Genomic DNA, 25,508 nt, shown 5'->3' on the forward strand with positions numbered 1-25,508 from the left:
TCTCTTCTTGCACTGTGGCTATGTATGGTCGTTCTAGAAAGCTGACCAGTATATACGTTTATTTTCTTTACTGCCAGCTTGCGTGACAAGCAGCCCCTTTTGCTGAATAGACCATTTGTTCCAGGAGAGGTCACTGGTCATTTCTCTGAGAACTATGCCAGCTATGCGTAAAGACCCCATGTGGCTATCTTATCTTTTGAGACCAGACATACTGGGATGGATTTAGTGAAACATAAGTGAAAAGATACCAAGTTAACTAGATATAATACAAACTTTTAGTGAAAACCTTTTAGTTAATTCCCTCAAATATGAAAATGAAAATTCAACTGTAGGAAAAATATGATTTCTTGTTCAAATAGATTTGGTTGCTTTCTCTGTCAGTTGCACCATTTTGGCATTATTGTGTTGAAGATAGAGTACTTGGATTAGTTTTATTAAAGAACAAGAAAGTTTAGATATTACTTCAATGCACTATTTTAACTAAATAAAATTGCTGTTTTTTCATTTTTCTGCAGTTCTCCAGTGTGGTTTGCCAGTACTCTCTGACCTGTCTGCTTACCAAGTGTCTTTTTCAACCCTGCCATCCTTACAGGTTAGTGCCAGTTAGAGGAGCAGAGAGTTTTTCACTTACACAAGGTCATCAGAAAAGTTAAGAAAGAGAGGAGGCCATCCAGCCCATCTGCCATGAGGTAGTCAGCCGTTCAAATTGAGTACAAATTGAGAAAGAATTGCTTCCTGTTTTAAATCCTCAATTTTAAATGCATATAATTAAAAGTACAGGATTTTTCACTTCAGCTTGACTTTAACATTTTTTCTTTCACATTCAGTAAGACTGATGTTCGGAATGAAACGATAAACCGAGGTCCTGACTCTCAGTAGTCATTAAAAATTCCTGGGCATTTCCCACAAGAGTAGGGAGTTATCCTGGTGTCCGGGCCAAATTTCCCCAATGATTGGATGCACTTGCCCTGCAATGGACTGACGTCCCGTCCAGGGTGTATCCTGCCTTGTGCTCGTTGCTTGCTGGGTAGACTCCGGCTTCCCGCAACACTGTATGGTATAAAGCAGTTTAGTAAATGACATGACATGACATTCAGTTTGAAACAAATGGAGATAGTCCTCAATAATTATATATTAACACTGTGTTACCCTGGTAGTCTTCAAGTACTCAGAGTATAAGAAGGGAGTTGAAATGCTGGCTTTTAACAACTAATTAGAAGTAGTATAAACACTATTCAACAGTTTTTTGCAATAAGGAATTTTAGTTCACAGCTTGGGACAATATGTTCTTACAGGGCAATATTTGTAGCAGTCAGGACTAAATAGTTTACTATTTAAATCTAATTTGTGTTCCAGAGGACTGCTCACACTATCACTTACAGGCAGTTTGTTGGAGATACCGAAGAATTCTTAATAAAGAATCAGTTTTGGTTATTGATTGAGTGATGAAATATATATATATATTTGAGTTTTGGGGATTATGTGCCCGCTACAAAGTGTTCATTGTTTGCATTCATTGACCTGTTTAATACATAAATTACCCCTAATACACTACACAGACATTCTAACCTTTCTTTAGGTTTAGTTTTCAAAGATACTGTAAATACCACTCTTGCATGTGTGCAAGACCGATTTAATTTAGTGCTGGGGATTTCTAGTAAAAAAACTAGTCACCAGTGTAAAAGACAGAAGCAGCAGGAAACAATTTAAATATCACCTTCTAAGCCTCCAAACTGATTTGATCCCTTGCTTTTTTGGTTAATTATTTTCTACAGTAACCATGTTTCCAAAATTAACTTACCGGCATTAAGAAGATAAATACTCATGTACCGTGTGAAGGTCTGCATTGTCTTCTGCTTATGAAGAATGTGTGCTGTTTTCGTGCTTCAGTGGCTCTGTCAAGGAAACAATGTACTGTATAATATCAGGAGAAACTTCTACACATCTAGAAGACACAAGGACACAGGCACCCAAGAACAAGCTGGTCTAGATCAGATTAGAGAGAGTTACAGACTTACTCATACTAATGTGATTCTCATCATCACACTTCCAAGTTTATCCTGACATATTACCTGAATTGAGCAAGAACCTGTTAATTTCAAGATGGGCTTCCCTGTCATGTCCTTTAACTTTCATTCTGGACTGGTCACTGGAGCAGGAAAAGAATCTCCTGGCAACCTGAGTCTTTTATCTTCACAAGTAAAGCTGACAATTGTTTTATATCTTTGAAGTGCAATACGGTTTATCAGCTAACAGTGATAAACTACTGCCAGCATAGACAAGGCATATATATATATATTAAATCATGCACACTTTAACTCACTTCAGGATTCTTCTGAATTAAAATTACCCTAAAATCCTGCAAAATACTTTCAGAAATGTGATCCAGCACTGTGTTACGTGAGACAATATTTTTAAAGTGTTCTTCTAAGATTGCACATAATTGACATGAATAATTGCACATTGCAAAAAAAACTACTTTGAAACAGACATTATTAAGCACCCAATTTATGCCAGATCTTTATTGCTTTTGATTTCCAAGAAGATTCATCAGTGAGTTAAAGTACAGACAGTATAGCTGTGTAGATGGCAGAGTGGATATAGTGGACAATTATGTAACTGAGGGCTCAGGTGGCACAAAAGAATAGGTTGGTCTTGTGGGAATTGAGTCTGGATCTTCTCACTCAGGCTGTATATCTCCAACAAAAGACGGATAGTCATCTTATCTGCCCATATCTGTTAATCGGCGCTGGTAACTTGACTGTGACAGTATTCAGCTCATGAAAGGAATGTAAGATTGAAAGTGCCATACTAACAGCCACGTGTTGCCATCAAGTTCTAGCTGTCTGAAGTGTCCTCGGATGTAAACACAGTAATGACCACTGTGGCTTTCCAAACACCTGAGAACCTGTTCATTGCCACAGTCCTCCTCCCACTGATGATCACCTGGCTGGGGCACTTCAGAGTTCACAGTGTGAAAAAAGCAGATAGGTCCCACAGTGCACATGTTCTTAATAGCAGTGGTAGCGTGAATTGAAATTAGTGGAAGTGTAAAATGAAAAAAAATATCACTTTTGGCCATGGACACCCATCTGTAATCAATAGAGGTTTAACTACAGTAGACTTCATGATAAAAGCATCTGTCTCTTTCAGTTCCCTTTAAAGACTTTAGAGATCTCAACTCACTTAATACTTCACAAAGATTTCACAGCTCACTTATCACACAGTGACATGACAAACACCTCAAAGATAAAAGAGCTCTCAAAACAAATTGGCAGCACAGTGGTACAAAGGCCCCGATCATGAGAAGGCAACTTCACTTTTTGAGTACACTCACATCCATCATTAAGAAGTGGAATGTGTGTCATAGCTCCCAGACTTCACCTGCTGTAGATCAGGCCACATTCACAAATGAGCAAAGGGACTGGCAGAAAACATGTCAGGAAAATCAGCAGAAGGCTTTGAAACATTTGTACATTCCTGTTGCTAAGGTGGTAAAATATTCACATAGTCCTAATAACTCAGTGCAAGGGCATTTGTCCATTCTATACCTCACATAAAACAATAGATTGATACAGTAGATTGCATTCAGAAAAAATCACAGCCCTTTTTGACAGTTTAATCTCTTAGTAGTTTTCAATTGGGGGATAAGAGAAGGATGTCCTTCAGGAAGACAATGAGTTGTGAAATACTGTGTATGTTGACATAAGGAAGAATAAATTTCATACTGTACGTGTAAAAGAACAGAGATAGCGAATGGAAGTCTGGGTTAAGGTGTTCTTTAGGATTAAAATGCTTAACAGGCAGAAATAAAATACTAATCTACACTTAATAACTACAAAGAAGCTATATCCCTGGAAGAATAAATTAGAAAAATTAATTGCCCTCAGTAGCAAAACAGTATCTAGATATAACTGAAGGATCCTTTTAATATCTTTGGAATCAAACTGTTACTGTGTTTAATTTGAGCAAATGACTATTTCCATGTCTTCTTAAGATCTTCTATAAATTAAAACACTGAAGTGGTTTAAAATTGTCCCTTGGGAAAGGGAAAAACAATACATTTTCAGTCATTATTTCTCCACGTTATGTGCAGAATTTTACAATGTTGAGGAATTAAGAAAGTAGAATTTAAAGTGACTCAGAAAACAGACCTTTGGAACCTGAGCTTATACAATCTTATCAGTCAGTCAGTATTTTAAGCAAACATAATTTGATTATATAGCTTTCTAAGCTGGAATCATAACTGTTAAAAAAATAATAAACGTGCTAATAACATCTTGTTTTCACCTCAGTGTGAAAGATAAGATAGGCTTTTTTATAGCACACCTTGTATTAGAAGAGGAAACTTTTCACAGCCAATTTCAGGGCACCAACATTTCTTTTATCTCCCTATTTCTAATTAAATATATTTTTGCTTAATTGCATTTCTAATGAAACAATTATTCATGAGTTATGTGTTTATATGTTATGTTTAAGTTAGGTGTTGACAGAGATGGATTTCTATTATCAGGTAAGGAGAAATATATCACTGAAACCAGAAGAAACATTGTGAAGCTCGGTCATTAATTTACTGAAAGAATCTGAAATTGATACAGTACATTTTTAGAGTGCTTTGAGGAGTGTTAGGAACCAATAAAACACAGCAATGTACAGTCTCATACGTGGTTTCTGAATACTGTGGAGCAATACTATATATGTGGAACCTTTTTTGCGTGTTTTATTTCCTTACGGGATGTACAACTGTTTAGATGTATACAAGAGACATTACACATTGCTCCTTTATATTAATTAATTTGCAAAAAGAAGAGTATAACAATATTCTTTAATGAAATTTGAACTTTGCATGGAGCAATATTATTGCATATGTATTGCAATGTATAAATAGGGGACAAAGTCGATAGACAAATATTCACAGTACTACTGGGTTTTGTGAGTGCAATTTAATTTTACATTTATAAAATAAATGTTCCATTTTGTAATGTTCTATTAAAAACAGGAACAGGACATACCAAGAAAACCATGTACAGTACCACAGTTTTTAATGAGGCACGTGGGCCGAATACCTGGACATTGTCGCACATCGAGTTATAAAGAACTCGAAGTAGGTCTTCCAAATGAGCCCGAAGCGCTACGAGTCCGAGAAGGGTGAGGCAGAAGAGCAGTCAGTAGTTCCAGGTGAGGCGGTCAAATCCAGGTAGTGAAAACAGAGAGGCAAACAAATCAGAGAGGGGCAAGACAAAAGGGAAGTCGAAAGGGTCCGAGGCGAGAAGAGTCTTCATTGTAGTGGTCAAAGGCAGAGGTGAGCTCAGGAGGCGGAAGAATTCCTAATACCGGGCGAGGACTAGGAGGGTTTAAATAGTGAAGGAAGAGGAGATTGAATAATGAGGATCAATTGATGCAGGTTGTGCTCGTAACAGACATCCAAAACTACATTTTCCAACATCCCACACAAGTTAAAGAATTCTGTGAATTTGCAAATTGAAATATTAAAATGACTACATACAATTACTACATAAAGACATATGATCATTAGACTAAGAAAAACACAATTTAAATGAAGCTGCGCAATGTCCAAAAATGTGGTATGCTTATTGTTAAAATGAAATCTGATGTTCTTTCTACATGACTGCATCTGTAATGCAAAATGTTCCAGCATGCATTCTTTCTGGCAGAAATGGCCTCTATATGGCTGGAAGTGGAAACCCACCAGTGTGCTTATGTTGAAGCTCCTCTTTACTTTGAAACATCTTAGTGACCATGTTTAAGCGAGTGTTGAGTGGGTTTGAATGCTGTGTCCTTTCATTGTTGCCACCACAGCTGTTCACCCAATTAAAAGAACATTGTTACATGCACTTTGGGAATGTTGCACTGTGGCTATCTGAAATGCACAGCTGCAGCTGCTGACAGGTAGAGATCCTGATTTTCAGAGGCTGGCGAGGATGCCAGAGTGGAGGATGAAAGAAGGTCACCGGAGACAGCTGAGAGAGAGGAGAAATGGAGAATGGAATCTAGTTCTTTTGAAAACATTAGTTATCTGCATAGCAATGGAGCTAAAAAGGTATTGGATGGGCTTTGGTGTTTCTGGGAGATGTCAGGGTCCAGATCAGGAGTTTCAGGTGTTTAGCTTTCTAGTTTCTGGCAGATGAAAACAGGAAACACCCAGACAATAGAATCAAGAGTCCTCTATAATTCTAGGGGGTATGGTTGAATTAACTTTCTTCCTTTTTACTTGTTATACTGTAGCTATGGCATAACTGCAACAGGCCTAAGTAAGATATATTCTAAAAGACTTCAGAAACTCAAAATTTTATATTTAAGCTCAAGTTTTAAAATTACTATAATTACATTTATTGAAGGTAATTTTATGTAAGTTCTGTCTAGAAAAGTACCCAAGCAGAAGGTAAATGCAAATTGCTTATTCCCTTAGGAAGTACACAGATTACAAATGTTTGGTGTGATCCTATTGCTTGTTTTTGAATATTGGGGAAGATTATCACTTGATAATTGAAGATTGTGTTGTGTGAGATCCAGACTTCTGAGATGATCTGACATTTTTCAAGAGTGCAAGTACATCTGTTGCAGACTAGAGATGGTGGGTAGCATATCAAACTTTGCTTCCCTGGTTCAACAGAGCTCTTCTCTACTTCCTCTTGTTTCTTGGATTCGTCTCTTACTGAGTTGTTTACTTTCCGTTTTTTGTTCTTTTCCGTGATATTCATTAGCTGCAGACAAACAATTTTTGCTTGGCTAGTTTAAATTTAACATTAAAATTCAATCTTTTACCAATAGAAGCAGTCACAATACTATTTTCTTGGTGTGAATTTCAAATTTTCTAATTGGTGTTTTTCCTCATTTCACCACTAGATTTATCGATTGGTATTTCAAGACCCTTAATCCATGTGGCTTGGATTATCCCCCCAATTCAAAATCTTTTTGATCATTGCTTTTTGCAAAGTGAACTGTTTCATTTAGTATATTGTAAATACGTCTTTAAGACCAATTAAGTGATATTTACGAGAGCTTTTTGTTTCTTGGAATTCAGTAGAGTTGGTTACAATGTTTCTGGATCTTCCCACACTATTGCTTTATTATCAACAAAATGAAAAAAATGTACTTCTGGGACATGTGGGCAATTATTAGGAACATTTTCCCAGCTTTTAAAGGATCTAATCTTTTGGAAGGAGTTCTTGCATACCTTCCCATCTTTCTGAACCTTCTACTCTGTTACTGGGACAGGAGATATCCTCTTCTTGACTGGAGAGGTGCCATGCTTAATTAGCATTCCTACATGGCAGGAGATTGTATAATGCTGTCTCTTATATTTCCTTGATAAGTAGGTTTATAGTACTTATTGCCTTGTGAAGTCACAAGAAGAGCAGACTTTATTCCGAGATGTCACTTAAGTGGGAAAAGTATACAGACCTGTCTGTTGGCAGCACATGAACAGATTAGCAGATAGTATGTCTTACAGATCAGTGGAAAAATAAATGAGGAAAATAGAGAAAATAGCTTGGCTGTAGATAACAAGAAGAACACAAAAATACGAAGGAGGCAGCAGGAACAGAAGGACAAGACACATCTGTAGGCTCAGTAAATGGAGTCTTGGGCAGCTCAGGGGTCCTTGCAGCTGACTGGAGTGCTGCACCATGAATGACATCATCAGGCATTGTAGAAGTATGCTGGGGCACCAAGCATTGAAGATCTTGAAGTATAGTGAGAAGCACTTTCCTTAGGTATTTTTTTATAAATCCGTGTTTCTGGAAATTTTACTGGAGTGTGGTACAGTCCAGCAGTCTTGATTGAATGGAAAAATAGTTGCCAGTGTTCTGAAGCACTTGTGTTCCTCCAGAGCCAGGGTATGCAGGAGAAACTGCCTGTGTTTCACTTCTATCCTAATATTCTGTTTGCCTATACTGCTGCTTCCCCACGTTGTCTAGAAAACATAAATAATGTGTCAAGAGAAACACCCAATTCTTTTTTGGTCACTAGACTCTTGTATGTCAGTGCTCCCTTTTTTGTGTTACTTTGTGTACAGGATGTGAAACCCTGCACGTATCGATATTAAACTTCCCCTGCCCAGCGTTTACAGTCTCAAATTTGATCAAACTAAACTTTTTATTTGCTGATTATGGAGTATTTGTTAATCTTACTGATTGGATATCATATGCAAACAAGCCTAGTTTAACTAGATTAACTAGTGAATCTTGATCATTGACAGAAATTAAGAAATGCAAGGATTCTTGCACAGATCTCTGTATTGCTCCAGTTGACCAGAGTCAAAAGAGTTTCAAGTAATTGTGCTGATTGAGAGTTTGTGTTCCTGTTGAACTGTGGAAGAGTGCCAAATCACATAAAGATTAGGAACATTTCCATGGAAGTGTTGAGTAGGAATACTTTTGTAACAGTATGTGACAGATGAATTACCTTGAACAAAAAGGTTACCGCAGTCTGCTCCCTGCTGTATCCATGTTAATCCACACCCACATAACTGATAGTTATTTGGCCTTTTGAGTATCAGATGAATATGAAGCTACACAAATTAAAAAGTAAACTGTAGTAGGTTACCATAAATATTACAAATGATCAGAGGTCATTTATAGCACATCTAAACCATATGTTGAGAATTGATTCAGGGGTATTATTTAGGTTGTTAGTTTTAAATACCAGCTTCAACAAAGTGGTTGGGTAGCTTATTCCATACTTTCACAATCCTTTTGGATAAAGATGTACCTCCTGTTCACAGCTTTTACAGTTTTAAGAGCACTTCAACATAGTTTGCACTCGTGGCCTCTAGTTGGGTCCAACTGTTGACTTTTTCAATGCATTTGATTGTTTGAATACTTGTATCAGATCCCCTCCATATTCTTCTCTGTCCAAGTCTTAAAAGTTCAGTTTCTTCAGCCTGTCGGTGTAGGACATTGCTTTAAGCCTCGGAATGGAGTTTTTGAAGTCTTCACATCTCACAAAACATCCTATTTTCTCTCAGTCTTCGGCTGCTGTCATTCCTCATGTATTCAGTTGCTCTTGAAGTAAGACACAAGATGTAAAAAGGGTTAACTTAAGTCAGTTCTGCCTGAAAATTAAACTTCTAAGCAACAGGGGTTTATGGCAGGAAAGGGGGTTAACTGATAAGGATTCTAGATGCGAGCTAGGAACCCCCTGTGGGCGTAATCTTAAACTGACCATTTGGCCAGGGTCTCTTAACTGGCCAAATACCATGACCCCCCCTCTTATAACACAGAATGACATCCGAAGCAGTAGTACTGTTTATTTCAAATATAAGGAATATAATGAATGACCTATTGATATATTGTACAGTATGTGAAATAAAACGTCCGATTGCCATATATTTGACTCGCAAGTTCTCAATTTAAATTAGATGTCTCAAAATTTATAGAGATGCAGTCATTCAAAGTGTGCGGTACAAACCAGGAGTGAAGTGGCATAAATATCAATGTCACGAGTAGAGACTGACCAGGTCTTAAATATCCCAGAGAACCTGCTTCAGTGTGTCTTCTCACTACAGCCAGGTGCTCTGCAGTTTCTTGTCTCTTCAGCGATCCAATCAAAGTGGAGATGTGGCCGCTGTTTGTTGTAGATGTACAGTAACACGCTCTGCTGGTGCAGCTGGCCAGACAAAATAAGAATTCAAGAGGTTAATGTCACCAGTCAAGTCAAAACAACTTGCTCTGCAATCTTCTCACTCAATGGAAAGTCGTGTCACTGCCTCTGATCGCTGATCTAAGAAATCTGTTGGATATTTGGTTGCTTAATCAAAACTATCCACCTTGTTTCCCAAACAAAAGAACTGCTTCTGAAGCGCTAGTTGCTGCAGTGGTTAGGGCTCTGGAATTCTTTAAGGGAGAGTGGGAGTTCAGATCCTACAGTAGTTGAGTCACTGCAGCTACAGTATGCCCTTAAGTGAGATAATTTACTCAGTTTGCTTCAGTTCAGTTAAATCGCCTGCTGTATTAGGACAACATGTTATGGATCAACAATTAAAAGAAATTAATGTACTATTGCTGTTACTTCTTGCTGCTATTATTGTTGCTTTGATATCTGCTTATACATCTTGTAATACAATAATCAGATTATATAATTATGGTCTCTACAGCAAACATCTGAAATGAGAGTCTTTCCTTTCTTGTGTTTTTCCTTTTTCATCTGTGACTGGTCAATAACTGTGCAGATGGGGTAAGGGTTGGTTATGTCCTCATCTCCCTCTATTGAAACTGAGTCTCACAGCACGGTGCTGCAGGTGTAGGCCTGGACTGGGCACAGATTCAATGAGGTGAAGGACAAGGACAGTGAGGTTGAAGAGAATCTTAACATGTTAATTGCAGTAATTACAAGAAATGCAGCTCAAAATGAACAGTAAGAATTATTGAATGTTACAGCTTATAAATATGTGATTTAACACAATTAACAAATTGTGTTTCTTAATATAATATTATTGAAATCTTTAGCAGTTTCAATAAATGTGTTTAACAAACGCTGAATTTTGTAATTTCTTCTTTTTTGTTGATCTGCATTAATAAGAATATACATTTTTACCAGTATTCCCAGTTGTGTATTTTGTGATCAATACCTACTACTGCAGCAGATAGTATTGTATGGGAAACCTAACTTCACTGTTACTTTTGACAATCAGTGGATAATTATCTGCTGTGGAAGATTTCTCATATCTGTACGGTAGCCAGGATTCTCATACTTCAAATTCAGCTTGTCAGAACTAAGTAACCTGTTGAAGGTTAACTGAAATGTGTAGAATTTTACAATACTGTCAATTTATTTTGATACCAAGAGTTAAAACCTTGTCTGAGAACTTGGGACTTCAGTTCCCCTATTAGATCTGAGTGAGGTGTGGATCAATATTGCAGGTGGGGTCATGATTTTGATTGGGAGCAAGTGGGAATTAAATAGAAAGAAAAGTTCCACTCAGTGCTCTATATTCAGACACATCTTTCTACAGTCTTCTTCAGCCTACTGTGTCTCACCTTCTCCGTAATAAAACTGTGTTGAGAAATGTAAGATGCCTGATCTTGTAAGAAAAGCTTCCCCTCTTATTTCCGTGTCTCGCAGGTTTAAACTTGCTCCTCACTCTCTTGTTCCTCTTTAACTTTGTCCCTTCTTTCTCTTGTCTGTTCTCCATCTGTCTCAATCACTGTCTTCACAGCAGTAATGCCAGCTAGACCCTTTTCTGTAGTGCTGCTCAGTCAGTATAGAAGTGGCTATTCAGCAATAAGACCAGAGGGGAGTAAGGAGCACTCTGCTTCAACAGTGTGGACAGTGTTGCACACGCCTTTCCCCAAAACTTTAAAACTCTAAAATATCAGTGCCTTCCCATACTACAGGAGAGAGTGTGCCTGTGACTCCCTGTGAACACAGTGTGCACTTTGGGGAATCAGTAATATGCATTGAAACTGACTCCGAGACAATAGATGTGTCCTAGGAATTAAGTTAAAAAGGATCAACTGGTGATTGGGATTTCTCAAAGCAAAATTCAGATTATTCCAAATAGTGTCCACTGAGAAGTGTATCCATGAGAAACAGGTCAATTTCCATCTGTTATAGATCCTTAAGGATTTATATCAGGATCTAAGTTACAAAGAGTAACATTAGGACACTATTCACTAAGCTGTGCCCCCTGCATCTATTATCTTACATAAGGGGTGACCCAGAGCTCCATGTCCCAGGTAACCCCATAAAAACACACAACAGAGGGAAGTAACAAAGAATGAAAAATTTTGTATATTATCCCTAACAATGGCAGATGCAAATGTTATTTCCCTTATTCAACAATTGAAGAAAAAGAAACCGGCATCCATCAGATAAAATACAAGTTTTTATGAAAAACTGGACAGTGTGAGCCCCATGTAGTTTTATTTTAATATGTCTTTCCACTAGGCGCCACACTGTAAATGGGTATAAAACAATGGGGTTTAATTGTCATTGTTTAAAAGTCATTTTTTTAAAGTTGTAGCTCATGAAAAAACCCAGATTTTTTTTCCAGTGCTTTTCCAGTGCTACTCCAGTGTCTTCTACTGAAACTGGGGAACAAAGACAGCACATCCTGAATGAAGGTTTTATGAAGCCAGGTCCATGGGTCTCAAAACCTTTTCAAAATCTAAAATTATACAGATACTTATGGGCAGTTATAGGCACACAGTCATAGTTTTATAAGCAAATAGTAAAAGAGATGTTATCTTCTGGCAGCTCAGTTATAAATTTCTTAAAGATCAGAGTTTGCAATCCACTTTTTTCTTTGTAGTCCACAATTTCTTCCAATATGTGGCCTTTTTGAGAGGTTTGAGGTGCCTGAAATGTATGAGCAATAAGTAGGCATAGCACGAACCCTCATTTCATACACCACTGCTGTCACACACCTCTCTCACTTTTTCTGTAAACTTAGTAGCCTTGATATGTATTTCCATCAGTACAACTAGTGACGTTACTGACCTGACACAATTTTCTTAGCCTTTCAAAATAAAAAATAAAATTAAAATACAATTATGAAAATGTCCATTATTATTATCAGTGAGCTACTGGGAGTGACACTGACAAGCCAGACCTGTGCAGCGTATACACAGAGTGGCATCAGAGTGAGGAGCCAGGGAGGTTGTGTATTTGTTTTTTATAACGGAAAGTGTGTTGAGTCTCAGCACGAGTGGGATGTGATGAAGAGAGACTCGGGGTTGTTAATGTGAGAGGTCTGAGTGCGGGAGTGAGTCTCTGGAGACTCTGTGTGTGAGACTTAGTCTGGTGGCTTCAAGTGAGGATGTCAGAGGCTCGAGGCAGACCTGGAAGTTGGAGCGCTGACTGGCCATGAGGGGACCAGTGAGTGTCATGTGGGAGCAGGAGGCTCCAGATCAGGGAAAGAGCAGGAAGCTGCTTGTGGTGACTAGGAGCAGAGGGTGCCATCTCCCTGAAAGGGACCAGTTGGAGGGCATGTGAGAGGTGAGGCTCAGTGAGTCCAGGAATCTGCAACAGAAGGGCTTGGCTCGGTGAGGGACCTACATTATGATCTCAGAGGACATCAGATAGAAAGGCCAGTGGAGTCAGTGAGCTGGAGACTCAGGGCCTGAGAGTCTGTGAGCCAGGGACCCAGAGGTCTCTGAGGATGTGTGCCCCATGTTTGGTGCCATGATGAGGGGCTGAGTACATCACCACTCTTGAAGGAGTGGGCTTGCAAAAAATGTGGAAACGTTCTCCAGCAGGCTGTGAGGAGTGTGTCTGGAGTGGTGGACACACCTGTTTGTGGGGGTCACTACCACTGTGACATCACAGTATCATGGAGAAACGTGGTTAGTTTTCTAACTAACCTGGAATCTATATCAATGGCTGTTATGGTCCTTAGGTGGAGAGTTATTATTTTTTCCCTAATTGTTTTCTCCTTTTTCTCTGGGTGCTGCCAATTAAGATACTGTATTAAGCAAATGAGGCACAAGCATTCAAAAGGGGGAACACTGAGAGACTGTGTTTTGGTATGGCCTCATTGTAAGGCACGACCACCTTTCCGGTTCTAGCCTGTCTAGTTGTTTTTTTAGTCAGTTAGTTTGTCGGGGTGGGGGGGGGGTCTTTTCTTTGTCTTTCCCCTCCCAATTGGAATACAAATGTGCACCTCTGCCTCCCTGTGTTTTTTGGTATAATACAGTTTATTTGTTTTCTCAAACATAATTGCTTCTCTCTCACACATTATAATAGTAACTTTAACAGAACTAATGTACAGTACTCTATTGAAAATGGAGTCCAACTGTATTAATATTAATGGTATTCAAGTGAAATGTACAGATGGATCCCAAGTCTAAAGATTTCCCCTGTGGCAGACAAAGTCTGAGGCAGAATTCTGGTTCATATAGACTTGCTCTCTCTTTTCTGACTCGTACAAAGTGGATGCAGTCACACGGTCGATTCCTCTGCCAAATTATGATTGAGATTGTTTATTGCTTCACATTTTGATTATGTGTTGTTATAGTTATAACCTTGCTTTTTTTTGTTTAAATTGTTTATTTTCTTCAAAAGAGAATGTTGTTTTCCTCAACACATCTACAAATAACAATCAAAATCTCCAGTTCTCTTTATCTAGTGTTGTTAATTTACATTTTGTATTAATTCAACCATGTGATTAATTCAACCAAAGCTATAACTTTAACAAAACGCCATAAAATGTGAAGCAATTTCTATTATGGTTAAAAGTTAAAGTCTCTCTCATTCTATTTCCCTATTCCAACCATTGTAGCTTCATGTGTCACCCTGTTTCCCACTGTCTCCCTTCCTGACAGTTTTTTCTAATCTTTCTTCTTCTTTCTGGATCCCAAAATTTGATGCAGCTGTTATCTTCATCATCCCCATCCACAGACACTCTGAGATGGATAATGCCATAATGTTTTATATTACTGCTGAACTGAATGTTGTAGTGAAGACTTGGAAAGAAGGATGTGGATGAGCTGTGCAGATGTTCAGCTGTGCTCCTGTCTTTTTGTCTGCAGGATGAGGAGCTGTGAACTAACAGAGAGATGTTGTTAAGATCTGGCCTCTGTTCTTCAGTCTCAACACTCCAGTCTGAGAGAGCTGGATCTGAGTAAGAATAACCTGGGGGATTCAGGAGTGAAACTGCTGTCTGCAGCTCAGAGGGATCCCAACTGTAAATTAACAACACTGCAGTAAGTGAACACTGGTGATTTATTTGTATTGTTTTATTTAGATATGTTAAGACTCACAGCATTCCATTTTTCACATGCATCAAAATGTAACACCTAGAAAATACAAAACAAAAAAGAAGGGTGACATATAAAAGTATTCTTTGTCTAATTTTATACAAGTTCTTGTCTTTGGGCTCTTTGTAAACATATGATTACTGAGAGGCTCAAAACACAACCTTTCCCATTTGTTAAAATATATACTGTATATGTTGTAGATTTTTAATTCTGTAGGTAATTTTCTTCTTGAAAGTGATTCTAGATTTGAACACTAGGTCTGTCCAGCTTTAACCAGTTTCTAGTGATTCTCTCCAGGAAGGTGAATTAGTGGATTTATGCAGATTTTAATGTTTTTAGATTCTTCAGTTGCTATGGGAGTGCCAGCCTCCCTTTCCATTTGAATCTTACCCTTATCTCTTATATTCCTCCCTTTTTTATGATATTTTATATACATCTGAAAGGAAGTAGCTATGGAAGTGAGTTAGATTTGCAATACTTATCAATTTGTTAATCTCAAGGTTCTTCCGGATGCTATAATCATATTTTAATTTGCATGCAGTATGATGCGCCACGCCCACCATGTTTTGACGCAACATACTCTGCGCTTTTTAATGGCCGGATCTGTATATTAAAGTGGAACTGTGATGCTTTTTTTATATTTTGGGATTATAATGAATCTGCAATGATGAGTGCATTTCAAATCATAAGGAAACTACCAAGTACAAGATACCGTATCATAACAATCTCCAATTTATATCACAAAACAGATGAAGTGTCAATGTATGTGTACTGCCATATTGCCATCATTGTCTGTGATTCAGAATGAGGCATGCTTTAGACCAAGTAAATTTTGCTACTATGTTAATTCTAAATATTTTAATGAGACTGACACATACAAGACAACACGTTTTAGATTCTTTTAAGTATTGCAAAAAAGGAAACCTGACAATCAACTAAAACACACTCATTTATTTTCATTTCATTTCTTGTTCACTTGCAGCGACTAGTGAGCAGGAAGGGCTTGGTTTATGGTGCAATTTGCACAAAATCTTGCTCTCGCCCTTGGTGAGTCCAGCTGATTCTCATCTGCCTTCAACAACATGGCAACCACGCAGTATTTCCACAGAGTTCATGATTGTGTACTTAATTTGAAATTAGAAATGTTGAGATACTATCAATTTATTTTGTTGCGGATAATTCAAACCCAGTGTAAGAATTTTGGACTGCAGTTCCCCTTTTAGATCTGAGTGAGGTATGAATCAATATTGCAGGTGGGATCATGATTTTGATTGGGAGCAAGTGGGATTTAGTTCCACACAGAGCTACACACTCAGACACATCTTTCTAAAGTCCTCCTCATCTCAGTGTGTCTCACCTTGCCCAGTAATAAAACTGTGATGAGAAATATAAGATACTCGTTCTTGTAAGAAAAGCTTCCCCTCTCATTTCCTTGTCTGACATGTTTAATCCTGCTCCTCACTCTCTTGCCCATCTTTTACTTTGTCCCTTTCTTTCTCTTGTCTGTTGTCCATCTGGTTCAATCATTCTCTTCACAACAGTATCTGCCAAACATAACAACAAACAAACACAATCTGCCAGATGTTTGTCAATTAATTTCTATATAATGTTTTTTTTTTAATTTTGTTTGATTATTCCACAGTGTTTGCTAATCCAACTAATTTGGTACAGTATGTAGTTCTCTAGTTTAGTTTTTATAATTTGACCTTCCATGTAATAAAAGTCAGACTGTATTGGTCTATAATTGCTTGGTTCAGTTTTGTTATCCATCACGTGGATTGGCACTACATTTCCATTTCTCCAGTCCCTGGCTTTAGTGTCTGTTGGAAGAATTATGACAATGGCTTCTGAATACATGTAATCTGACATAATATAACATGATTTAAGCATTAATATTATTAGCCATAAACACTGTCATGCACAAATCTCCAGTCACACACAACTAAACTCCAAAATAGCTCTTCCCCAGAGTTGTCAAGTTGGTGACGCCCCCACTCCCTCCCACCATACTATGATCTCTCCTAACGCCCATAAAACTGTACCGGTCGTAATAATATTTAATATTTATTAATTAACCATACTATTTTTAACAATACTATTTTTGCACTGTTCCAAGAATTACCTTGGACTGTTGTTGCACAGTTTTGATTACTTGATTACATGTTATTTATGTTATGTTATTACATGATACTGTTATTGCTATTGTGTTACTGTCTATTGTCTTATCTTCTGTCCTATTTATATAATGCACCTTAGTGACTAATGAGAAACACTTTTCATTATACTATGCACCTGTGTAAGTTTAATGACAATAAAGTTTAATTGAATTGAATCTTTAAATAAATAACAATAATAATAAAACATTATAAAACAATGACAATTTGCAAGAGTTCAATTTTTAGATCCCCTCATTGTGTTTTTTTGTTCTTACAGAACATGGGGATGTACCAGCTAAACATTGAAGACGATTCCTTAATGGAGCAAGGTGGCAAAATTCCTTGTCTTTAAAGAGACAGAACAAACTCCTCCAGATGTTCATCAAACACCACAGACTGCAGACCTGCTGATCAAACCCCTCTGAGCAGACTGTGTGAAGGGCTGTGTTTCCATTGTGCCCTAGTATATGTGGAAGGTAGAGACAGGTCTCTCTCCTGTTCTGGGTCTGGACAGTGTGTAATTGGATAAGTATGAGTTTGTTTCTAATCTCTAGAATTAAAAAAGATTGTCTCTTAAATATATAATTAGTTCTGTTGGTTTGCCATGCACATTTTGTCTTAATAAAATTGTATATTGCGTACATGCAAGTCTTAATTTTGTGTAGTTAATTCCTAGGAAGACGGCATGCTAGCACACTGGTTAGTATTGCTGCCCAACAGCACTGGGTCCCTGGATTCAGTTCTGGGATGCTACTGTATCTGCATGAGGTTTTTATATTCTCTTCATGTTTACATGTGTTTCCACCAGGTACTCCAGCTTCCTCCCACAATCATGTTGGTAGATTAATGGGCTTCTGGGAAAATTAAATCTGGTGTGAGTATGTGTCCTGTGATGGACTGGAGTCCCGTCCCGATTGTACCCTGTCTTGTGCCCATGGATTGCTGGGATAGGCTCTGCTCCCTCATACAATTTCAGTAATAAGTCTCTTTCTGTATGTAGAGTGGATGAATGTGTATGAACAGTTTGTCTATATGAAGGCATCACTGCAGGGATGTGTATTTAGACTGACTGTGTACACTGACTGTATAACCCGGGTTCACTCTGGGTTCAGCTGGTACTAATGGGGTTGAACATGTATTTTCAGTTTTTCCAGTAGAAAGGTACTGCTGGTTCTTCTGTATGTCCATGTTGCACCTGATCCAGACATACAGTAGCGCAGAAAAGGAATGCACAAACACTTGCAAAAGCTTAAATATATAAAACAATCACAGATAGCTGTGTGTTACAAAAGAACATTTGAACATGTATATTTTAATAATAAATTAATCAAAACGTGTTAAACATAAATATATTTTAGATTTTGTGTAGTACAGTAGCTAGCATTGAACTGTGTGTTAGATGCAAATGATCCACGGAGCCAGCATCTTAAGATGTTCATATTTAGAGGCAATTTGCTTAAATAACAAACTAGCCTGTGGATACTGATGTGCCAGAGAGGTGGAAAAGCTATTTCCCTATGCCATCACTTTAAAATGTATCCTAACTGCTAACTGCTGCTATCTCATAGTGGGTTTCTAAAACTGTGTATAGTTACACAGTGCCTTTAGTTCCATCCATTTTCTAATCTCTTTATCCAGTAGAGGGGAGCTGGAGCCTATCCCAGCAATAACAGGCGCAAGGCAGGATACACCCTGGACATAACACCAGTCCATCACAGGGCAGACACACAACACAAACACACACATTCACACCAGGGCCAATTTATCCAGGAGCCTATTAACCTGCCAGTATGTTTGGACTACGAGAGGAAATCAGGTCATCTGAGGAAACCCATGATAATTTAATTTTGAAAGCCACAGAGACTTCTGGTGCTCCTGTTGTATTTCTGAAAAAAGATACAAAAAGCTTGCTAACCAGAGTCCAACCCTATTCTTTAGGTAATACTAGGTAACACGCCTTAGTTCAGAAGTATTTGTGTAGAACAGACTAAAGGAGAATCCTACTGAAGGAGTAAGCAGGACTCTTTTGAATCCAGGGGCAGGCCAAGACAGCGGGAGGAAGAGAGGAATGAAATGCGTCACCCGCGCCAGTGGGAGCACATTCTACAAGCTTTCGTTTTCTCAGAAAACACAAAGATATACAGTAATTATGGAGAGAAAGAGGAATTACACCCGCGAGAGTAGGAAACACACGATACCTTCAGTAAAAAAGTCCTAAACACTTGTGTTCGATTACATCAATATTTATTTGAGATTTCAACTTTCCAAGTGCTAAAAACGGAGTAAATGAACACGACAACCTTCTACACCACCACCTGAAACAGAATCATAGTACAGTAAGTGATCCCAAATCCCTCCGGAAAAAAAAAAAATCAGAAGAATAAGTCTTTTCAACTACAAATGCGCACAAAATTCCTCCATAAAGAAAAATAAACTAAAAAGCAGTGAGCTTCCCGTTAATAAAAAATACTAAAGATTGTACAATTAATCTACGAAGAACATACGAAAAAGGCAGTAAATTTCAAATGAATTGAACTGAAAAACAATGATCGCTGCTCGGGTCCTCGGTTCGAGAGCGAATCGAGTGCTGTGGTTTTTAAACTTTTCGGAAAGCGAGTGCAAATACTCAATTAGCGAGAAGCGCAGGCAGAAGTAGCCGCCCGTTCCCTCTGTGGCTTCACTCTGTTCCCGTGTTCAACACCATGAGCAACATGACTCACTTTCCAGGGGGAACCGCCTCGGAGACAGTCGTTCGCATTGAAGGCGCCTCTCTGAGCAGCGCGCTCCAATCCAGGGGTGCCGTGCCCGCGGCTGAGCCAATCGCCCAGGGCTCATGCGCGCTCTTGGTCACAGAGGGACTGTGATTTTCTCAGAGAGGCGGAACGCGTTTTGTGGTCTCGGACCGGAGTGATAGCGGCTGGAGTTCATCTCTGGGAACGTGTGAAACCGGTCCTCGTCATCATTGGCGTCCTGCCCGCGACTGCTGCTCCTTCCATGCCAGTATGAAACGGACACATCCATCCAGCTGCCTGACACCTCACGCAGGGTTCTGTCCTGCGAGAAACGACGGGAGCCAGCGGGACATTACGAACCTGCCGAACTCACAGCCTGACTGATGTACCATCGATTGCCTTTAAATAAACGTTCCATTGAATATCACTCATTTAGTGGTTTCTGTGATGTTTATTATTAAAGTAACTGTGACATTTTTCTTTTTTTATCAAAATCACAGATTTTCCACACCAGAGATTCCCAGCGCAGATCCCAGGGAACTTCTGTGTCTCCTGCTTTCTCTTCAATCTTAATCGCTGATTGAGATTTTTAAGGGGCATCACCCCAGTCCCCAGCTCTGAGTTTCAGAGCTTTTATTACTGGACCACTGAAGCCTCCTTCTCTGCCAGTTATGTTTTTATTTAAATGGGTCAAATTCCTACTATTTTAGTACATTATAAACTGATCCTGTTTGTTTAGCGAGACACCTTTATTTACACCATTTCTCCTCAAAAGGCCAATAGCTCCCTGAGCTCTTAAAGCAGTGGCCCCACAGTGTCTCTGGAGCTAATGTAGTGTCAGAAAACAGACCAGAGTCTCCAATGAAGAGGCTGCAGCAATCTGGAGGAGAAACTAAGACTTATTTTTAACCTGTTAATGTTAATTTATTAAATGTTGATACAAGTGAAGTACAAGATATCTTTATTAATGGGTGGGGAAAAGGAAGATCTGCATAAACTCCTGGCCAGTAAAAATATGGTTGAGCCCAAGGAACATTTTTTGGTAGTGCCTGGCTCCCCACTACAGCACCCCAACAATGGTCCTGGTACCAGCAGTGCTCTCGATTTCTGTGGGATTTCCTTCTTTTGTATATCTTTGTGATTGTGATATCTTCGGTATCTTGGTAACCCTCACAATAAGATCTGCCATCTGTATCCAGGCAGACTGTTATATGTTTTACATGCACAATTCTATGTATTAATAAATATATGTTGTGTGTTTGAACCTGTGTGTGTGTATCACTGATTATTCTGATGATTGATTCCTAATAGCCAAAAGAACCACAATGTAATTTACTATTACAATTAATAAATTGTCCCAGTAAATTCACAAAACTCCTACATGTCTTAACAAAGACGTCCTGTGTATCCTAAGATGATATGATATGAGTAACGGTTCATACTGTATATTCCTAGTTCTTTTTTCCCCAAGACCATTAAATTAATATTTCTTTATTATGTATGTAAGGTGTGCATAATATGTGAAAGAATAATTTTGTGAAGAAATGCATTTACCATGGAAATCTGTGTATTGTAGCGCCACGCAGGGCGTTTTAGGCAGGCTGAGACCAGAGCCTGGGGGCGGGACTACGGGACTGTATATAGTGGGAAGGAGGCTGGAAGACAGTCTCTTCCCTTTGTGTGTGTGTGCTAGTGTACAGTAGCTGCAGCGCTGTAACCCCTGTCCCTGTGTGTGTACTGTACCTTTCTCCTGTTCTGCTTGATTAATGTGTTGTTCAACCCCATTCCCAGAGTCCTATGCCTGCTCCTTTCTGTACCGAAGCCTGCGGTCGTTACAGTATGATTTAAGTGAATTATCACCAATCTGAACATGATTTGTTAGGTGTCTGAGCAAATGGATGCATTTGAATAAAGTGGTAAAAAGCAACATAAATCAATTGCTTGTAAGAGAAAAAGGAAGGAGACATATTCTATCAGTGGCTCAAAATCACGATGTGTAGATATCTGTGACCTTCCATGCTTGTTGACACTTTGGAGAAGTATTACTGTGCTATCTCATGCTTTTGCAAAATAAATGTTTGCGAACAATAAAATAACACAGCTACATATCATTTCATAATATCACTAGTGTGTGAATGTAAGCATTCCAGAAGTCATAGAGACCTAGATTATCCATAATTCCAGTCTCTGCAACCCGACAACACTATGGAATACTAGTAGGGAGTACAGTAGATGCACACATCATGAAAAGTAACATCCCTGCTCCTCTATGTCATGGCCAGCAGTGTGTTAGTTGGTGCGCATGCACGAGTGTATGTGAAACTAATATTCATAATATTCAGGCTTGTTCCTAACCCTTGTGCGGTTTCAGCTCATTGTCCTTTTCTTTTTTCTTTCATACAGTAGTTTTCCCCTGGTGCCTCTGTGTTTACATTTCAATACCTTTTCTTCTATTTGTCCCTCAGATTGCCTTCCTGGTTTCTGAATTTGGCCTGTCATTGGACTTTGTCTGTGCGTTCAGTATAGTCTTCTGGTTATTACTCTAGTTCCTAGTCTGTTGGTACTTGTGCCTGCATAGGGTCTAGGCAGTTCTTACAACACCCAGGGCAGCTGAATGCCAAGGACATCTTAAATGACATTTCAAACCCTTTTGTAAAGTCCTACAGTAAATGACGAAAGTCTCAGAATTTGTGATGGTGGTCAGGAATACATACGGTACTGCATGAAGCAGATGTAAATCCGTTCTATACAGTAAAATAATTCAAAGAAAAAATCAAACCTCATTAATTTAAATTACACAGAGAATAAATAATAGCTTTGCATTAATATTGTGGGTTCAGCCTCTGAAAACTTCATCTGTCGGTTCGAATCACACTTGTCTACTTGCACTTGAGCATTAACACATTAACTGCTATCCCAGGACAGCAGGACTAGACAGAGAGCAGCTTTATAAGGAGCAGAGGATGAGACACAATCAGCTGAGCCCTTATTCCACTCAACACAGCTGGAATGGAGTGGACTGTGGAGAGTCTAGTTAAAGCAGCACTTGGCTCTGGGTGCTCAGACAATAGCAATAAATGTGTTTGAACTTACTCTATGCCCATTTACTTAGTTTCCTGCCAGAGCTAAGAGGAGACAGAACTCCATGAAGTCTTTCTCTTAAGAAGCTGACTGAGATTTGTAATGGGCATCACCCCAGTTCCCAGCTCTGAGTTTCAGAGCTTTTGTAACTGGACCACTGAAACCTCATTCTCTGCCAATTATGTTTTTATTAAAATGGATTTAATTCCACCATTTTGTGATTCACCAATTGTGTAAAGGTGAGGGAAATATAAACACATGTCTTAAATCTCCTGTGTCCTGAGTCACTTTACACTGAGCCCAGCCAGACCCCTTGATGTAAGGAGAAAATCAGATTAACTTATTCTACTCAACACAGCTGGAATGCAGTGGAGTGTGGAGAGTCTGGTTAAAGCAACACTTGACTCCCTCTGTTCATTATTATTTAAACCATGTTTTACAAAGTCTGAAGCATGCATATATACAGTTATATTTAAAACTCTGCAATACACAATCAATTAATACTTAATCTGTCATTATTACAGATCAGAGAGCTTCATCAGTAGGGCCCTGCTGACCTCACCCAGCTGAGAGAACTGCAAACTACTGTCAGCTGTTCATGAGTGATGGGCTCCCTGCGACCCCTAGTGGTTCAGCCACTGTAACTACCACCTCTCAACAGTTTCCTTGTGCCATCTCGGAACTCATGTCACAAAACACTCATTCCTCCTAACTAGCTGTTGAAAGTAATGAACGAGTTTTGAAAGTGGGCAGCACTGGTCACTTCTAAGGTCCGACTTAGTATTGTCTTATAATTTACACCTCTAAACTGATTACATTAGAAACATTCAATCACACATATTGCTCTCTAGGTTCACTTTAGAAACACTCAAATTGAAATCAAATAACTTTAGATGTATTACTACTCAATAACTCTTTTGCAAAGTAATAACAATTACCAGTCCAACTGAAATATATTAATATTTTTGTTGTTTAATAAGAAATACATTTGGATTTGTATGGTATCCATCTATTGATAAAGATATGGATGCATTAATGCATTATGTCGACAATGATTAATATGTTCAAAACATAACTCAAAGCCTATTGGGGTCAAAAAAGGGACAATGGACATGGTTTAGGGTCCATATGAATAAATTCCAATTGGATTCAAAGTGCCATTTCCTTGCTGTAAAGGAAGCCAGTATTGTTTAATTGTAATAGACAGATTTCCAGTATGTGTTTATGTAATTCTGGCAGAGCATTGTAATATTGACCCAACCGCTTACTGTTTTCCAGGAGAAAAGAATTCCACTATGGGAAATGTCCTTTCAAACTAATAGTGACCAGGGAAAACATTGTTTGGTAAACATGATTTAAATTTTCTTTAAAATATTAAGAATTAAGCAGAAGTATCAATCCTGTCCAATGTCAGCCAGGAACGTTCTACAGTATATTCATGTTTTTGCTCTAATGTGATCCAGTGTTCCACTTAGTACGCTGCTAAGTACTATTACTGCTCAAACCATGTGAAGAGATGGTTTAATTTAGTCCCTTATTTCAGTAACCCCTACAGGGCAACAGGTGTTGTTTTGGATTTGTTGCAACAAGTTTAGTACTGTGCTGTGGACTAATTTCAGCGGTCAAGTTTGTTGCAATTGGTTTTTAAAGTAGCGCACTAGTTTAGCTCGGAGCTGTGTGCTCACCACGGGTTAACTCCATATCTTATTTGCAGTACTGCTACTTCAACTAGAGCACGTCCATTATTGTCACACCAGAAAGAATAATGTACAATACACAAAGATATACAGTAATTATAGAGAGATAGAGGAATTACACCCGGGAGAGTAGGAATCACACAACACCTTCAGTGGAAACTGGGGAACGCATGGGTTCAATTGCAGCAATATTTACTGGATATTGAAACTTTCAGTTGCTAGAAAGGGAGGAAATGAATACACCTCAAAAAGGATCACAGTACAGTAACGATCCGAAATCTGAAGAATATGTCTGTAGTGCCCTCATCAGGCAGTGTTGGGCACTGAGCAGACAAGCAGTGGGGCTGGTGATGTCAGCTCTTGGAGAGCATGCTGGGATAGTTGGAACTTGTCTGGGAGAGTTAGGAAATGTCAAGGACATTGCTAACTCCTGTGACTTGAGGGGAAGGACAGGAGTTTGTGTAAATGGTATGTGAGTGCACATGTGTGGAGATCCCATGTTTCCCGATCCGAGTCTGTGACCTCATGTTCCCACCCTGAAAAACTGACATCTGTCAGTCATGACGCCTCCGTCACTAGGAAACAGTCTTCAAATTTTCTTTGGTATATTTTTAAGTTTTATGTTTGAGGAGTTATTGTTTTACAGGTGCCTGATACTCTGTTTTCTATTTTTCCAGTGAGTTGGAGTTTTTGGTCTCTATTTGTGCGCTGTATACATGTGTTCTAATTTCTCAAGCTCTGGCGTGTGCGAAGCACTTACAGATGCAGCCATTCAAAATGCGCGAGCGATGCCGCATTATTTTCCGGTACGCTGTACGCAGTCTACCGCAAGCTACCGGTAAATACCGCCAGTTACCGGTAAATACCGCTAGTTACCGTAAATTCTCCTATAATACGACAAGCAAAATAATAGTATCCGGAATTTCCGCAAGGTGGAGCTAATAAAGCTCAACCTCTCATGTTTGAGCTGTGGCCATCAGTATTTAACGAAGATATTACTAATAGTATTAATAATGAATGACCTTGGACAAGCTGTAAGTGTAAACTCAAAGTATTGCCCTGGTCAACATTCTTTTTTTCATTGACCGTCTTTGTAAAAGTAACACCACTGCATTTCGCAAT

General features: G+C 38.8%; 1 protein-coding gene and 1 long non-coding RNA gene across 2 annotated transcripts in view; one reads left to right on the forward strand and one right to left on the reverse strand.

Moving 5' to 3' along the window:
* The window catches only part of LOC107076301 (protein NLRC3-like), a 369,350-nt gene that overhangs the window by 208,426 nt on the left and 135,416 nt on the right, over positions 1-25,508 (forward strand). The window lies entirely within an intron of this gene.
* Positions 986-2,141, reverse strand: LOC138224075 (uncharacterized). The gene is made up of 3 exons (XR_011182430.1): positions 2,073-2,141; positions 1,802-1,895; positions 986-1,050 (listed from the first exon to the last, which is right to left on the reverse strand). It is a non-coding gene; the product is annotated as an uncharacterized lncRNA (long non-coding RNA).

Source organism: Lepisosteus oculatus, chromosome 18, assembly GCF_040954835.1.
Source record: "Lepisosteus oculatus isolate fLepOcu1 chromosome 18, fLepOcu1.hap2, whole genome shotgun sequence".
NCBI lineage: Eukaryota > Metazoa > Chordata > Actinopteri > Semionotiformes > Lepisosteidae > Lepisosteus > Lepisosteus oculatus.